This window comes from Schistocerca piceifrons, chromosome 5 (assembly GCF_021461385.2).
Source record: "Schistocerca piceifrons isolate TAMUIC-IGC-003096 chromosome 5, iqSchPice1.1, whole genome shotgun sequence".
Lineage (NCBI taxonomy): Eukaryota > Metazoa > Arthropoda > Insecta > Orthoptera > Acrididae > Schistocerca > Schistocerca piceifrons.
Genome location: NC_060142.1, coordinates 656312302 through 656325607, shown reverse-complemented (window position 1 = coordinate 656325607; position 13306 = coordinate 656312302). Strand labels below are relative to the sequence as shown.

General features: G+C 42.4%; 1 protein-coding gene across 1 annotated transcript in view; it reads right to left on the bottom strand.

The window, feature by feature from the left end:
* Positions 1-13306, bottom strand: part of LOC124799178 — a 777782-nt gene that overhangs the window by 740695 nt on the left and 23781 nt on the right. The window lies entirely within an intron of this gene.

Here is a 13306-nt window from a genome sequence, read left to right as displayed (position 1 = left end):
CCTGCGACCGTAGCGGTCGCGCAGTTCCAGACTGTACCGCCTAGAACCGCTCGGTCACCGCGGCCGGCCCGATCAGTGTTTCGTGCCCGACTAACACCGATCAATTAAAGCTGAGTGCCTTTGAGACAATTACTCTGATTCTCAACGCTGTATTAGTGCTCTTGACAGCCTTGGTGCCGCGCAGGATTTGCCGAGCGGTGTAGGGCGCTGCAGTCATGGGCTGTGTGGCTGGTCGCGGCGGAGGTTCGAGTCCTCCCTCGGGCATGGGTGTGTGTGTTTGTCCTTAGGATAATGTAGGTTAAGTAGACTTTAAGCTTAGGAACTGATGACCTTAGCAGTTAAGTCCCATAAGATTTGACACACGTTTGAGCATTTGAACACAGCCTTAGTAGTGATTCCTGGGTATTCAAGCTCAAGACGGATCCGAAACCATGTATCAACGCTCTACAAGGAACAGGAAGAGCGGTGCACTATACAATAAGATCCATCTCTCAAGCAGTGGCTAGCACTGCGTATTTTGCGAATGTAGTGACTATGATTGCTTCTGATACGCATAAATCAACAACTGTCGTCAAAGGCTGTAAGCGAAGTGAAAGAAGGTTACGTAGCGTTCTGACCAAGCGGAACCTGGTATACGCTGTTACAACGACAACAGCCGCTGGTGGTGGTTCGTTCGATAGCACGATGCCGCGCGGAGTGGCAGCGTGGTTTGAAGCGCAGTGTCACGGATTGCGCGGCCCCTCCTACCGGAGGTTCGAGTTCTCCCTCGGGCATGAGTGTGTGTGTGTGTGTGTGTGTGTGTGTGTGTGTGTGTGTGTCTTGTTCTTAGCATTAGTTAGTTTAAGTAGTGTGTAAATCTAGGGACCGATGACCTCAGCAGTTGGGCCCCTTAGGAATTCACACACATTTGAACATTTGGTAGCACACTGAAGATACAAATCAGGTTTGGTTCAGATATCCGCTATAACGGTCGTGACCGTCAGTTACCTTTGAGACTGGATGTAGTGAGTTGACGTTAATGAAGATTTCCTTTAAGGGGGTAGGACGTCAAACGGGACGACTTGGAGCAAGAGAGGCATCATAGGACATTTTAATTTATAAATTTGTTGGTAAAAGTATAGACAGTGGAAATTAAAATGTCCTGTGGTGCCTCTCCTGCTCGTAGTCGTCCCGTTTGACGTCCTACACCCCTTAGGACGACGAAGACGCCATTATCAACAGCTCACTGAGTTTTAACGAGGTCCAGTGAGAGGCTACGAGAAGCTGTAAAAGACTTCGCAGGACTGTAGCCAGTGTACTTGATTGCCGGCAGCAGCAGTCGCGGGAATGCGCGGTCGCAAGGAAACCGGGCTCCGGTCCGCCACGTGGCACTACCAATAGGGAAGACGGTCGTGTTCGGTTCCTGGCTGCGGCGCTTTGTACTGAACCTGCAGCAGAAATCTGCTGACACCACGGCGAAGCCACGAACTGTTGAAAATCGAAAACTTCAGTTACAAATCCGTGCCAATCACCATTAACCTGTATTGACTAAATGGTTCAAATGTCTCTGAGCACTATGGGACTTAACAAATGAGGTCATCAGTCCCCTAGATTTACAACTACTTAAACCTAGCCAACCTAAGGACATCACACACTCCATGCCCGAGACAGCATTCGAACCGGCTACCTTAGCAGCAGCGCGGTTCCGGACTGAAGTGCCTAGAACCACTCGGCCACAACGGCCGGCCTGTATTGACTGTACATGTGCAAGTAGCAGAGATCTCCACCCCTTAAACTGGCGTCCGGAAGCTGTACGACACATCGCATGCACGTTTTCTTGCTTGTATTCAGCATTCTGGCGGTTATACGGCTTACCAGTGTACCACCATTTCACATTGCTACAACTTTTCCGGTGCTTACGTTAACCCGTGAACTTGCAACGACAATCACTTAAGTATGTTACAGAGACACTTATATTCCCGAAATTTCATTACTACACATTAATTATTCTTTAGTGCTAGAATTTTCTTTCCGCCAATGTATGTTGATTGAAATACAGGCGAATGAAAATGTGTTATCTGGACGAGAAGTGCAGCTTGTCATAATTTGCAGAGGCGATATGTTAGTCAGAGAAGTAGAAATTTATTTTGTTAGGCCACGGAGGTTCTATGAAAATGTGTCACGTTCACATCAACACGAGAACTATTTACCTAAGCCCGACACTCTTTTGTCAAGTGCAGTTTCTCGATATGTCTTCCGTTCACGATTTGAAATTTGTAAATTAAATGGGGTGTGGAGAACTTGCATCTTTTATGGACTACAACGTCTTTTCATAAAGTTATGTTGGTGGTATGCTAAAGTTTGGCACTAGAATATAAAGTCGATTCACGAACTTCACTTTCAGCTATTGCCGTAAACTAATAGATTTTTAGCTGCATTGTTTCATTTATGTTATTATTAATGTGTGCATGATAAGTAATATGTTTGAATGAATATGTTTGAGTGATATTTAAATAAATGGTATGGTGCCATGTATTATGCGCAGCAGCAGAATACATCATAAGAAATACGTAAGTCAATTTTCCTATTATCGTTATTGTTTTTTGTCTTTCTAACTTGAAGTTATACATTAGTGCACGTAAAAGTAAAATGTTACCGAGTATATTAAAAATTTCGCTATAAGACGTTGTTCGGTCGTCCGATGTATTCACTGTCACACTTTTTAATAAAGAGAGATTATTAAACAGTGAATTCCGACAGTCGCATCATACGCCACACTTCCACGTTATCGAATGAACATTATTCAACAGATGGCTCTGAGCACTATGGGACTCAACTGCTGAGGTCATCAGTCCCCTAGAACTTAGAACTACTTAAACCAAACTAACCTATGGACATCACAAACATCCATGCCCGAGGCAGGATTCGAACCTGCGACCGTAGCGGTCTTGCGGTTCCAGACTGCAGCGCCTTTAACCGCACGGCCACTTCGGCCGGCAACAGATAGTTGAACTACACCGTGTTTGGACTTCTTCTAGATGCCACTGCATCAGAAACTTCAACAGATGGTTACGGTAAGTGTCTTTCGAAGGTCGTAGCGTCCTGTGAGAGCGCACAGCAAGGGCAGAGAAGAGCGGGAACGAATGCAGAAGCCGTCAGTGATAAAACCCACTATCTCCCATATTTATGAGATCGTGATTAACGCATTCGATATCGGAACAGACTATAGGTGACGTCCAGTAAAACAATGCTCTGATATTTCCCCCGACATCTCTACAGTCAACATCGCAACTCCTTCGTGGGACACAACATCAAAGTGGTGATTTTAGGTGCTTTAAATCAACCATTAATTAATGTAAACGGTACAGCAGCTAAAAGCTCTACTGCACTTATATTTAAGTGCAGGATACAACCAGAAACATTGGGTATCAATTAATAGGATTGCAGAAGACACCCTCATACCTACATGATGCTTAACATTTACCTTAAGCAAGCATACCTGATTATCTAACAGTTTCATTTCCGAGCTAATTCTTTAACTTTTTTTCCTCCAAGCCTAAAAGAACAGCATATAGTTCCAGGTGCCGAGATGTGTTATTAACAGCTACTCTGTGCTCTGCACTCCGTAAAATATTTTTAAGTATCGTTTGTACCACTTTCGTAATTTATAGCTACATGCCACGTACAACAAAATCCAATGACAAGAAAATATCTACAATTTAATCGTCTTCCTGATGTGTTGAATGATGTTAGGATTCTCGGTACGTTTAAAGAAACCGCTTCCCGCCTTCCTGCACCGATGTTGTGATCTTCATAACAGTTTCATGTCCCGAATTTAACAGGCTGATCCTGCATGTGAAAACCGAATATTTCTTGAAAGGTAATCAAAAGTAACGCCTAGGTCCATGTACGACAACAAAATTGTATCTTACTGGCTTGCCATATAGCTGATAACAGAAAGATAATTCTGCTTATTGGCGGCGTATTTGGTACTTGTAATTAAATAATGTCGACGAAAGTAAAAAAGTACGAAATTGAGGCTATCTCAGCGAATTTTACTGACTACATTGTCTTGGGTCATTTTGTATTCGTAATGCCGTTGTGAAGCGTCCGGTTCCTGATCAACGTGATCTTTTACAATTACATGACTGATGCTACCCTTACGTCTTCAGAGAGTCGGTAGAAATACGAGTGAATGCGTCAACTGGGTCAGGGGTTTTCAATTTAGCTCTACAGAGGACGGGGCCATTTGCGCAAATCAGTCAGTAACCTTTCCGTGTGAGGACGGTGCAGCCAGAGAGCAGGATGGGCAGGAAGTGTCAAAGTTGGACGGAACCGCCCCCCACATCACCACCTCCACCGACAACAGTGCCCAGGAAACTCTCTTCCCCTACTGGCCTCTCGGCGGAGGAGATTGCGATCCTGCAGCTACAAGAGACTACATTCCACAGTAATCACATAAGAGCGACGAGTGTTCGTAAAGTGTATTGCTGTGCTCTTTGCTGGCAATGAGGATAGGAAACGCGATCAGGAAAACATTTGAACCAGAACATAGCCTGTTCTTTTCAATTAGCTAAAATGAGGTTCCTAAGAAGAACTCTGGCAGGAGTTTTCCCACGTGTTTCGCGTGAGTCGGCCGCCAAGGTATTACATTCCTTCTGCAAGAGAATCCATTCGTTCTGCTAGAGAAAATGTTTTCTTCATTTTACCAACGGACTAAGGATATGTCACATTTCTTCATCATGTGATCATAAATGTTTGTTACTTATATATTATTCTCAATATCCAGGCTTATTGATGTTTGTAGACCCCAAAGACTATATAATACGGCAGATCGATTCATTTCCTTGACACGTTATCTATTTCAATATGTACTGAAGAAACTTCGTATGGATGTTTTCGTTCCAGAAAATTTTTCACAAATTAATAGATAATAGGAACCATTTATGTCTATTTTTGGTAATTTGGGTGCGGGGGTCTCCAGCTTGATGAACTGACAAAGTTTCTTTTCCTCGGCGTCAGCCCACGGTAGCTGAGTGGTCAGCGTGTCAGACTGTCAATCATAAGGGCCCGGGTTCGATTCCCGGCTGGGTCGGAGATTTTCTCCGCTCAGGGACTGGATGTTGTGTTGTCCTAATCATTATCGTTTCATCCCCAGCGACGCCCAGGTCGCCGAAGTGGCGTCAAATCGAAAGACCTGCCCCAGGCGAACGGTCTACCCGACGGGAGGCCTTAGCCACACGACATTTCCATTATTTTCTCCTCGGCATCGGCAAATGCGGAGGTCATATTTCCAGTTAGCGTAGGGGCTATGCGCTGCTGTTATACTGTGATCCACGAGATCATCTTGCTTTTGTTTTGATGTGATTTCCTTTTTACTTGGATTAGAGTGTAAGACAGATTGTTGACGCCTTGTTGCATGACGAACAACCATTTTATTAAACTGACTCAGCAGTTTTGGAGAGTTTAATGTTATTCACAGTTTGTAACATAACGAAAGAAGATTTTGAGGAGAGTATACCGAGGACTGTAGCAGTTTAAGAATCAAACTTTTGCGGATCCTTTCATGACAAATTCGTGATCGGGCTGCGTTTAGTAGACGCTCTAAACCGTTTCTTGCTAAATTTCACTTGTCTTTATCAGAATGATGACGGAAACAGAGCTAGAACAGCTCCCACTTTTGAACGTACTGATCTAAAAACACAACGCTCCTTGGCTCGACACCACAAGAGTTTAATGGCTGTGTCGGACAACGATGAGATTTTAAAGCCGGTCTGTAGTACATTACATCGGGTCAGCGCTGACGCATTACGGCGCAAACGAAACGCATTTACCGGGTGCTATATATGGTTCCTACTTCGGCGTCGGAATCAATTTGTCCCAGTTAAACTAATGGCTTACAAGAACCATAAACAACTCTTCGTCCACGTAACATGATAACTTTTCTATGACAGTTTGCGACGAACCATCAACAGTAAAGGGGTGTCATACTTGCGAGTCTCCTTATCCTACATTAGACCTAATATAATTATTAACAACGTAAAATGATATTCATTGATTTCTACTGTAGTTACAAGTAAGAAAATGTTCTCTATTCTCTGAAGTAGCAACATACCTTTTACTAATGTATTGGTTTTTTTTTTATTTTGCAGCTGTACAGGAATGTCTTTTCAGGCGTATCGCAAGACCCTTTTCATTTCATATCTTCATTGTGTGCTGGAGGCCCACAGCGATCCCCGTCACTGTAGTTTTATATTATCTTGTAATTTTTATGAGGACACACTAAAAAGGAATTGTGTACACAAAAAAGGAAAAACTGGTTGATACCGAACTCGGGAAAGACGAGATTTGGCTCTGGCGACACGAGGAAGTCGCGAAGAGATACTGTGTTTACGACTTATCAAAGATGATCGCTTACAGAAAGGCAGACACTCTTTCAAAACATTTGTAGGTTTAGGGAAAGTTTTCGAGAATGTTGACTGGACTGTTTAAAATTCTGAAGATATTAGGGGTAAAATACAGACAGCGGAAGGCTACCCACAACTCGCACAGAAACCACTGTGCAGTTATAAGAGTCGAACGAGTGAATGGCAAGCAGTAGTGGAGAAGTGGGTAGACCAGGTTGTATCCTATCCCAGATTTTATTCAGTCTGAACATTGGGCAGGATATAAAAGAAACCAAGCAGACAATTTGAAAGAGCTTTAATGTTCAGTTAGATGAAATAAATAAAAGGAACGAAAATTAACGATGACATTGTAATTTCAGAGGGAGCTAAGTAATTGGAAGAGTGGTTGAATGGAATCGATAATCTGTTGAAAAGAGGTTATAAGATGAAGTTAAACCAGATCGAGGGCAATAGAATGTAGTGAAACAAATCATACGATGCTGAGGGATTCAGGAGGGACGTAATGTAGCATATTTTTTTCTGCGAGCAGGTTTTTTTTCTTTCAGGATTCCAATACACCATTTTACTCCCCATTCTTCTGCTACTAAACCCAATTTTTTAACTTCAGTGTGACGGCCTTACCCTACTTTAATGTGAGGGCCTGTATGCTCACATGGTACCACTCAGCTGGTCAACATCGTAGCCAACGTCTTGTTGCATCAGTAGCTTCCGCATCATCCATACACTGCTTCCTGCGGAGCGCATTCTTCATTGGGTCAAACCGATGGATGTTGGAAGAAGTAGTTTGTATTTTTGTGGTGGCGAACACGCTGAACACGTTTCTTTAATTTCATAAGGGTAGTGCAGTACAGTTCAGAGTTGACCGTTACACCATGAGGGAGGATATCAAACAGAATAACCCTTCACAGCCCCAAAAGGCCATCGTCATGACTTTCCCGGTTGATGGTGCGAGTTTGAACTTTTTCCTCAGTGGAGAGGTGGCTTGGCACCACTCCATGGAATTCCGTGTTGATTCCGGTTCAAAGTGATGAACCCATATTTCATCACCGGTGATGATGTTCGACAAAGAACTGTCACGATCAGCCTCATAAAAAATTCAATCAGTTCCGCTCATATGGTCACTGATTGTTCTTTATGGTCTTTGGTTATGCGGCCAGAAGCCCAGCGAGCACATACCTTTGAATACCCCAACTGGCGGACGAGTGTCTGCACTACCAACACAGACGTCCAGTTGTGCAGCAAAGTGTGCACTGTAATCCGTCGTTCACATCGAATGGGAGTATATGAGATGTTGCAGTGCTGGTGTTATTCATAAGTGCGATGTAATGTTCCTTCGGACTTGCAATTATATCGGAAGGAACTGACACTGCCATGAGAACAGCACTTAAGGTACTCGCAGTTGGGAATATGGATCAGCAGCAGCTATATAATGTAATGATGGCAATAAAACTTGTGGCGGACTGGAACACGAGCACGGATTTCGCGCTTATCGCCAGCTGTTGCATTACCGTTGGACTATGGGAGCACATCTCACGACCAGACGCAAACCTCCAAATGACGTCAACCATGTGTCTCCCAACTACACTATACGCGATAAGCGAGACATCCGGGATCGAGTTCTGGACCAACACAAGCTTACACTGGCTTCATTCCATTACACAGTTTACGGTTTTCCATATTCGCAACCGCGAATAAATTTCATGTATCGAATAGAGTGTCGGCACGTTCCAACATAGCGATATTCACAGATGTGCGCGGTCGCCCGGCAAGCGGGCGATCGGCAAAGTTTACACGATCTTGTTACGATGATAAAACATGCCTCACCCATCACGACACTGTACAAATATGTTCACTGCCATGTTCCTGTTCACATTCTGCAAGCGGCTAAGAATATCGGCGACGCTCTGATTTCCGCCAAAAGGAATTCTACGACAGATCTCTTCGTAGAATGGACCATTGTCACAGAACGCCTTTTTGAAGGCTACATATGGCGTCACACCTGCCGGAACTTGATGAAACTATAGCGGTGAAGAGGTATTATTCCACGATGTGAATATTTCATGATGTTCCACAGCAAATTCCGCATTTTTTCAGCCGAAATCGGCCGAGAAAAAAGTGGATTAGTGTTTCTTATTGAACGCTCCTTGTAAATTGAGATATGAGACACTAAAAGTAGTGTATGAGTTTTTCTTTCTGGGCTGTAAAATAATTGTTAGTTGATGACGTAACGTGGATATAGAATACAGAGTAGTAATAAAAACATTCCCATGAATGGGGAGTTTCTTAACAATGAATACAAGTTTAGTTACTAGAGAGTATTTTGTGTACTTATTTGTGTGGAGTGCAGCTGTATGTGGAAGCCAATGTGGATGATAGTTCTGTTGAAAAGAAAACAGAAGTTTCCGAAATGTGGTGCTACAGACAAATGCTGAAAATTAGATGAATAAATCGGCCAGGAAGTGAGGGGATACTGAAGCAAATTTGGGTAAACAGAATTTTGTGGCACAAGTTGACTAAAAGACTGGATCGTGTGGTATAACACATCCAGAAGCACCAAGCAAGTATCAGTTTTGGTGCTGAAAATACAGTGAGACCAAGGCTTCAGTGGAGTAGGTAGTGTCAAGTGGGTGGAGGGTGAATAACAGCACCTAAAGTGTCTTCGGACTGAAGACTACAACAACAAGAGTCTGATTACGCCTTCATAATCACAACAAATATTCTGGGGAAATGTTAGGCGAAAAGGAAGATTAAGAGTTTATACACTCACTTTAGTGTGATAGTTGTTCTTTTCTCTGTACCTAACCGTCTCCGCGCAAACACATCACACAGGAACTAGCTGATGTTTTCTGCAAGGTCGTAACTGTACCGTGAAGTGTAATAAAGCTGCCATTATAGATTACGCTTCTCGCGTCCCGACGTCCACACTTCGGTACCTACGCTGATGAAAACGAATAGAAATGGTTTGTGTTGTCCATACGTACTTCGAGGTACTAACCAACCTAAACGCATCCTACTGGATAATAATTAGTCTGCTAATGGAATAAATACTGATGTAATGTTGTGCAGTACACTGTCCGTCACGAATAGGAATATCTGCACTCATTTTCCAAACACGATGTATGTGAAGGTCGCTTCTACATTTGGCACTACTCACCATGAACAGCTACAAACTTTACTGCGTGTATGTTGCATTCGTCTAGTGCCCAGCTATAATATACTCAGATGTTTATAGGTCCATAATAGAACGAAAGATTACATAAGTAGTAAAATGCATGTCTAGTGCCGCTGAAATGATAATTTTCGATGAAATTTGTCGTAGCATAAAGATTCATTTCAAAGTCGAAATACTGCCAAGCTCTAATTTACATTCATAAGTACTTCTAAACAACTATCTTAATCAATCATGATTCGTGGGAACACGTAACAGAGTCAACGATTTTGTATTTGTTTTCATCTACATCTACAGACACGACAGAGTGTGCGTACCATTTTAACTTTGGACTATCATACTCGTTCCATTTGCGGGTGGAATACATGAGCGTACGCTGAACGTCGTGGTCTCTACAGGAGTGATACAAACTGGACTGTGGTATACTATTAGATTTTTCACTTAGTACTCATTCCTAAATTTTATGTATGGTTTCATGATAAAACTAGCTGCTATTTTCAAGGATCTTCCAAATCAGGCCTTTCATCTATTCTGTCCTTTTTGCACACTTACGATATGTCCTGTTAGTCCCACTTCATACGTGTTACACACTCTTGAGAAATATCGTAAGATGTGACGCAAGAGAGTTCGATAAGCATTCTACTTCGTAGAGTGGTTGTATTTTCTCAGTATCCTGCCAGTGAACCGAATTCTGCTACCTGCGTCTCTTACGACTGAGCCGGTGCTACCGTTATTTTTCATATCCTCAGAAATAGTCACGGCCAAGTATTTATACGCCTTGAATGAGTCACTCAATGACTCACTGATGTTGTGGTCATAGGGTACTACATGTTTTGGGTTTAGTGAAGTGCACAATTTTAATTTTGTATGCATTTGAAGCTATCTGTAAAATTTTGCACTACTTTGGATTTTTTACGAGATATGATTGGATATATGTGCAGCTTCCTTCAGATAGTACGACATTATATGTATCTACATCATTTGCAAAACATCTGGAGTTACTATTAACCTTGCCCACTGGATGGTTAATGTAGAACATGTCCAGTAAGAGTGCTAATAAATTTCCCTGGGGAACACCTGATGTTCCTTTTATTTCTGTCGTTCCTACGGATCCTCACATCAGTTAAAAATTTCGTTTGATACCCCATAAGATCTTACTTTCGTTGCTAAATGTCGGCGTGGAACAAATTCAAATCTATTTTAAAAGCGAAGAAACATTACATTTGTGTGATTCCCTCAACCCATGACTCAAGATGTCATTTGAGAAAAGAGCGCTCTGTTTTTCTCACGTTCGATGCTTTCGAAATCCATGCCATCCGTCATGGAGGAGGTATTTTTTTCAGCTACATAATTGCTTTTGGATTCTGATCGTGCTTTCAAGGTTCTTCCACGGGTGTGTGAAACAGGGTGGAGCAAAATTGATGTTATAAAGTATTTGTCTGCTGCAGTTTAATTCTATACTGTAAATGGTACAGCTTGTGATACTGTTGTACAATAGCTCCTAAAACTTTATAGCTTATTCACCAATGTTTCATTTCGCATTATGGAATGACAACATTAACAATGGAAGAGCGTTTATTTATCTTAAAGACTGTTATGCAAATCTGGACATATCGTTTTGTTGACACGTACATTCGACACTATATTCAGTCTAAGACCAGTACCACTCCAAAGAATTATTTCTTGGTTGATTTAAGTACGTAATGGAAGTCCATTTGTGATGAAATAGTGAAAACATCCTCTGCCACGGATTCTGTGTAATGTTTTCCGTGTATTTGTTAGGTTGATGAAACGCTTTGGAAAGATCGGATCCCAACTTGATACCAGGAAAGGCCTCTCTTGACGACCAGCCTCAGTTGTAACTCTGGAGAATGTTGATCGAGTGAGAACCCTGTTCACTGAGGATTCCACTATATCAACAAGACATGTAGCGTAGCAACTGAGGATATCACGACGGTCTCTATAGATCATAATGGAACAGAAACCTAACATTTACCCTTACAAAATTGAACTTTTCCAAACTTTGAAGGACAAGGGTGTGGGTTGGTAACATTATTTTGCAAATTAGATGACTCTGGCCTGTGAAGATGGTATAGTCGACGGGGATTAGTTCTGCTTTAGGTACGTCAATAAACAGAGCTGGCGCCACTCGGCTACTGAGAATCCACAGGTTCCTACTGCTGCTCTACTTCATCCGCAAAATGTCATTTTCTGGTGAGTAATCAATGCATACTATATAGTTGGGCAAATTTCTACTGAGGGACCTGTTACAGAAGACGAATGAAGGAAGGTACTGGAACATGATACTGCCCGGCTGCAGGGAGCCGTGGAAACCTCCGAAACTACTGGTTCATGCAAGATGAAAAACGTCCACGCTTTCCTTCAGACGTCTCCGGTCTCCTACAGGCGATGTTCACAGATCGGATCGCTGTTTTCGGACACCACAGCATTCACTGGACGTGGTGTGGAATGGTCCCATTTTATTCCCGATAGGAACTGGTGCGATTACTTCTTATAGGAGGTTATCTAAGAAACTGATTCTTCAAAGATGCACCTGCAACACTGCAGTTTACAAAGGGATTCATGATGTCCAAAATTATGTTCTTCAGAAAGTCATGACGGTACTCATTTCCAGGCCATATGCAATCAGTACTGCAGAACAGAAGCTCTTTGAAAACTTTTGATGTTAAATTTCGCGTTGTCTGCTGTAGTATAAACCTAACATGACTCGGACACCTTCTATTATTGCGTACTAGAGAAAAACATGCTAACACCTATTCTGGGCCACCTTACATTAAATGGCAGTTCCGGGGAGCTTTTCTGCTCTCATTCTTGTAGCGAGGTAGCTCAGCTGAAGATTCTGTTGAGAATCTTACAACAGTCCCATCGGGCACTACCACCGAAGCCTTTACATGTGAACTGCATTTATTTGGCTTTTGTGAGAGACCTTTTGATAAGATTCGGCTCAGGTACGTGCTTAGGTTTCCATACTTAGTCATTTTGATAGCCAGATACGTTTCATTCAGCATCGGAATGCATTACTGTACATCCCTTATGAATCATGACTGTTCCACGAGAAGTTTGGTTACGATCACTGTACACCCTGGAGGAAAGATGTCTCACCCATCACGAACTGTTACGCTATATACATAACTACTCAGTGCTTGACGAACTATTCTTCTCAATGTAAGTCACAGTTTCTCTATATACGCGGGGTCAGAGATAAAAAGTAATGAAATTCGAAGTTAACTACAAAAGATAGGATGGGTTAATATGACTCCAGGGCAATGAAATGTACTGCCATCCCACTTCAAGCAATAGCTGAGTAATGAAGTAGCGCATCGGCGCCTGTAATTTGATTCGAGGCTTTGTCGTCGAAGTTGGTTATTGCCGCCAGCACGAAAACGTTGCAGCCAGTGGATGTCAAGACGCACGAAAGCAGCTGCACACTGGCGTCGCATAATGTAAATCATGTTATTCCGAGAGTGATGATGTTTCTACAAAAACTTTGTTGCAGTATGGTTTGAATAATGTGAAGAATCAGACGAGAATTTTTATAGAAATGTGCTCTGTTCGCTAATTAAGATGGGTACTGTTGCTCGTATTGTTTACATAAACTCTAACATCAGCTGTTATCATGTTATTTGTGAGGCTATCACTGGGAAACTTCTGTAACAGAATTGTGGTTTCAGTATATAAATATGTTTACCAGAGTACGAAGCCAGTTCTTACAAACTATGTGGCGGAAAAA